At 42.9% G+C, this 5,697-nt stretch overlaps 1 long non-coding RNA gene across 1 annotated transcript; it reads right to left on the bottom strand.

The window, feature by feature from the left end:
- Positions 1-3,732: 3,732 nt before the first annotated feature.
- LOC119289806 lies at positions 3,733-4,315 on the bottom strand. Its single transcript, XR_005141618.1, has 3 exons — positions 4,275-4,315; positions 3,996-4,044; positions 3,733-3,767 (listed from the first exon to the last, which is right to left on the bottom strand). It is a non-coding gene; the product is annotated as an uncharacterized LOC119289806 (long non-coding RNA).
- Between the last annotated feature and the right edge of the window lie 1,382 nt (positions 4,316-5,697).

The raw sequence follows: 5,697 nt of genomic DNA, 5'->3' as shown, positions 1-5,697 counted from the left end.
ATTCTTCTAATGATGTGATCCCGTCATCAATGACATCCAATGTCCATGGTCAGGAAACCATGACCATCTGTTGATCAACGAGCTAGTCAACTAGAGGCTCACTAGGGACATGTTGTGGTCGATGTATTCACACATGTATTGTGGTTTCCCATCAATACAATTATCGCATGAATAATAGACAATTATCATGAACAAGGAAATACAATAATAATCATTTTATTATTGCCTCTAGGGCATATTTCCAACAGGCAAGTCCCAGAAAACATACCTCGTTTTCCATACCTTCAGCAGCGGCTGTAGCGCCTTTCGCTTCTTTCCCGGCTTTGGCGCCTTTCGCGGCGGTGGGCACTCTTTCCAATTTTTCAACAGCTCGTCTATTTCCTCGCCGCTCCTCGTACACGGGCGTCTTCGGGGTTCGGTTTCACCATCGAACAGATCCTTGTGTTTTCTCCATGAGTCATCATCGCGAAGCCACCTTTCATGTCCAATGAACACGGTTTTCAAAGACCCGGGATCTCTATCTAGCTGGCGATACGTTGTGTCATCCATGCACCTGATGCATCCAGAAAATCCGTGGACCACCTGCCCCGCGACATATCCATAAACGAGATAGTCGTGCACCGTCGGGAGCAGTGCGGCTCTCATAGGGAAATATTCTTTCTCTGCGGCGTCCCACGTATTGGCTGGCGTTTTCCACAGCGTGTCTGGCTCCTCTTTCAGCAGCCCCAGATACAGATTGATGTCGTTCCCTGGTTGTTTCGGCCCTTCAATTAGCATACTCATGTGAATGTACTTCCTCTTCATGCACAACCAGGGGGGAGGTTGTACATCCACACAAACACAGGACAGGTGCTATGTGTGCTTCTCTAGCTGCCAAATGGATTGACTCCATCGGTGCTCGCGCCCAGCACGATGTTCCTTGGATCGTCCCCAAATTCTAGGTGTTCAAAGTTCAACGCTTGCCACTGGCTCGCATCCTTAGGGTGACACAGCATCTTGTCTTTTTTATTTATCTCCGGATCATTTTCGTCATCTTCTCGCTTCTTCTCCTCCCTATCCGCGTGCCAACGCAGGAGATTTGCTACCTTATGGTCCGCGACATACCGCTGCAGACGAGGAGTGATCGGAAAGTACCACACCACTTTTCGAGGAGCTTTCTTCCTCTTCTTGTATCGAGTGACGCCGCACACCGGACATATGGTAGACTCTGCGTGCTCGTCCCGATAAATGATGCAATTGTTCATGCACACATGATATTTCACGTGCGGTAAATCCAGAGGACACACGATTTTCTTTGCCTCCTCGAAACTGGTCGGGTATTTGTTCCCCTTGGGAAGACGTTCGTGCCAGAATGACATGTTCTCGTCAAAGCATGTGTCGGTCATTTTTTGTTTTACCTTCATCTCCAGAGCCATGAGCGTTACTTTCAGGCAGTTATCCTCGGTCCTGCATCCTTCATAAAATGGAGTAACCGCGTCTATCTCCAGTTGATCCAGCTTAGCTTTCTCTTGGGCGGCAGCTCTTGCATTATCCATCTGCTTGAGAAGCAGCTCTTGAATATGAGAGTCCTGCACCCAGCCCATCGATGGTCCATCATCGTCTGCTCCGGCATCTTCATCTTCATGATCATGCCCTTCATCTGCTCCAGCATCTTCCTCATCATCGTGTCCGGCATCTTCTACATGATGACTATGTACTGCATCTACTTCGTGATCATGTCCTGGAGATTCTTCGTCTTCTCGCTCACCCTCGCCGCGGTTCTCTTGCTGCCCTTCTTCATTTCTTGCCCGGCCCCCATGGACGACTTCATAATCATCTTCATCACCTTGCCACTGATAGCCATCCATGAAACAACGCAAGAGTAGGTGGTCCCGCACCTGTACGGAATCTGGGTCCGTAAGACTCTTCAGCTTGCATCTTCTACACGGACATCTTATCTCCGTCTCGTTCTTTTGAAGCATCTCGGCCTTCGAGGAGCTCAAAAACCTATTCACGATGCCTTCGGTCATCGTGCGAACCATGGTCGCCTGTGGGGTAGAGCAAAACGATATTTTAGAACCAAAAAAAAAAATTGGCATGACTTTGCCTAAAAATAGGACCAAAAAGAATGCATAGTGCCAAATTCTCGCCGAAACGGAAATGAATCAACATTCCGGCAAAATATTAGCAACTATCGCATTTCAAATACCGGTACCTACAAACACAAACATATGCAACACCACAAACATATGCAACACCACAAACATACGTAGATCTAGGCCATAAAAAGTGCATGTGCACGTTGTTGGAGGGAGAAAAAAGTAGATCTACAACATAAAGAAAGCTTTCCTCTTACTTACCTATCAAAAAAAGGAAATTTAACCACTTAATTTGGGTGAATCTATAGTGCAAATGAGGTGAGGAGGAGTAGGCACCCGAGACAAGCTTGGAGGAGGAGGTGGAGAGAATGAAGTGGGGAAAGTGAGTGTGGTAGGTGGTTGTCCAAAATATCTGCTTGCTCTCAGGTTACCAATGGCGCACCACCTAACAATGTCCCATTAGAAACCCTGGTTACTAATGGCGCACTTGTTATGTGGTGTGCCATTACTAGTTTTGCAAAAATAAATAAATAAAAATTGTTAGTAGTGGCGCATCGTTGTTGTGGTGCACCATTACTAGTTTGAACTAGTAATGGTGCACTATTCCCTGGTGCGCCATTACTAGTTTTGAAAAAAAAGTAAAAAAAATTGTTAGTAGTGGCGCACAGAGTGTGTGGTGCGCCATTACTAGTTAAAACTAGTAATGGCGCACTATACCCTGGTGCGCCATTACTAGTTTTGAAAAAATGTTAGTAGTGGCGCACCGTGGGTGTGGTGCACCATTAGTGATATGGACACTAATGGCGTACCTACACATGATGCGCCTCTACTATATAGCAGTAGCGCACCACGTATGTGGTGCGCCATTAATGTTCATATTAGCTATAGCCCTTTTCCTAGTAGTGAGGTATCACTACTGGAATCTGGCACTTTGCCATCTGCCATGGCAGATGGCAAAGGCATGGTCGGCGGATGGCAAAGGCTTTGCCATCTGCCAGCAGATGGCAAACAGTTTGTCTGAAACCCTACCGGCAAACGTTTCTTTGCCGTCTGCTGGCTGATGGCAAAGAGCATGTGCCTTTGCCATCAGCTGGCAGATGGCAAAGCCTCTTAACGGGGTTAGCCCCGTTAGAAGGCTAACGGCATACTTTGTCGTCTGCCAGCAGATGGCAAAGGCTTCAGGCTCTTTGTCGTCTGCCAGCAGATGGCAAAGGCTGCATGCTTTGCCGTTTGCCAGCAGATGGCAAAGAGTTTTGCCATCTGCTGACAGATGGCAAAGGGCCCAAATAGGCCAGCCCAAATTTTACATGTAGATGACATGTGGCCTCTTTGCCATCTGCTAGCTGATGGCAAAGCTCTTTGCCATCTGCCAGCAGATGGCAAAGTGCCTATATTGCCCCATTTAATTTTGTTTTTTCTTATATCAATTAATTTTTACAGAAAATCAAACACAAATATATTTATGTGACCAATATAGCATATTCAACACATATTACCAATAGTCATGAACACATATATATCGAACACATATCCAACACATGTTATCAATAGTAGCAAGTTTCATCCATACATATACATAGTTTCATCAATATTACACAGTTTCATCATAGGTAGCAAGTTTCACAAAGTCAAAACAAAAACTAAAGACAAGCACTCCATCAACCCAAGCTTCCGTGATCTGAAGCAAATCTACAAAATGGGAAAGAAGAAAGTTAGAAGAAGAAGACTAGAAGAAGAAGATTATTATGATGCAACTAAAATGTGAAGATTATTATGATGCAACTTATATCTGTAAAATAGGACTTGTTATATGTATTGAAACAATGCAAATGCTTACTATCACCGGAGCAACATACGCACATTCCTACTGAAAGTAAATTCCATATAGTATGAACTACAACGTGCATGGTTGCATACCCGGTTTGACAAAAGCTCCTTGATTGAGAAGCACATATCCACTGCCTCTCTGTTAGGAGAGAACCATTTTAGTTTTATGGAGGTAAAACCAAAAACAACATATAGGCATCTTTTTATATGATTGAACTCTTAACACACATTTCTACATGTTGTAATTAGAAGAAGAAAAATACAGTGGTAACTCATGTCAGGTAGTAAAATTGTAGACCCTCCCGTTTAGTATGAGTTTTTTTACCATTTTGAGAGAGAGAGAGAGAGAGAGAGAGAGAGAGAGAGTACCTCAGAAATCGCAGAACAGCACGCAACATGGTGTGCACCGGCGACATTTGCGACATGGCCGTTAGCAACAACAATCATATTAAAACTTTGAAAGCCATGAAATATAATTTTGAAAACTAATTCAGGGTTGCTTTTCGCAGTGAAAACTATGCTCATTGCTCTCGACAGAGAACATGTGGAAGATGAAAAATACGTCCACACACATTTGGCAATTGCGACGACGCCAACCAGCTTTTATTCAAGACATGCTTCTGTAGTATATTTAGACAAATGAAAAAAACAATAGACATCACTTGCATACATTTTGTATGGGGCAATGAAACAAAATGCTAGTAAAAGATGCTCCTGAATCATATGTATATAGAAGGGGTGAGTGCGCATATTCGTACGTAAAAAACTATTAGTACTGGATTAATTGTAACTTTCTTACATATGGATGCAGCTTGAAAGATTGGATGTGGAGCTACCAAGCAAAGAAAGGCGCTGATGACATACGGACTTGCTGTAGGCAGCCTCCGATTTTTTGTTTCAATCAGAGAGAGTAATAAATACAGCTACTAAAAACAATTCAAACACACGTATGAATATTTTTACAAAAATAGAGAAACATAACATATAACTAATGCAGAAGTAACACTTTTCTCATAAAGGAAGGAATGCAGAATTAACAAAACAAACGCTGCAACCACAACATTTTTCAATGACAATTTACTCGCTGCATCTATCAAGGATGAAAATGATACAATAGGCATATGGTACAACTACAGTTCAGTACATAGAGGTAAATGCTAATTATTTTCTCTCTAGGGCATAAGCCAACAATAATGAACGACAATAGTGCTGTTGTACTTGGGTGCTCGCGATAAAATTACATCTATTGGCAGCAAGGACACAAATAAATAGAACTTGCCGGAGTGCATTACTTGTATTAGGAATTTAAACAGAGATCATCCACCTAAATACTGAAAGTAAAGTGGCAGCTCTGAACTATTGGAAATGCTAGTTTACAGAATTTTGAAGCTCACCTTGCAGATAAAAAGAATAACCTGACGATATAATTACTCATGCATGAGCTTTTACATGGTCAAGCATGTCAAGCATACAAGCTTTCTCTAAAGGTATTTACAGATTTGTACTTCGGTTATCCGGAACTTTAATTATGTGCATGAAACTTATGTCCGTGCAACAATGAGCTGCTCGTATGTGTTGGAGCACAGAACAACAACAACCAACAATTATAGAAGAGAACCTAATGATCTATTTACTATTGTGATCCAAATTCTGAGCATAGGCAAGAAAAAATATAGAAGTATAAGCAGAGATCCATGCTGTTGTTCGACATATAGTTATAGATGAGTATCTGCTCATCGCATTCACTGGAGGACACAAGGAGCCGACCGGCAGCACGCGTTCGAAACCGGCG

Source organism: Triticum dicoccoides, chromosome 4A, assembly GCF_002162155.2.
Source record: "Triticum dicoccoides isolate Atlit2015 ecotype Zavitan chromosome 4A, WEW_v2.0, whole genome shotgun sequence".
NCBI classification, from domain to species: Eukaryota; Viridiplantae; Streptophyta; class Magnoliopsida; order Poales; family Poaceae; genus Triticum; species Triticum dicoccoides.
This window is presented reverse-complemented; position numbering and strand designations above follow the sequence as displayed.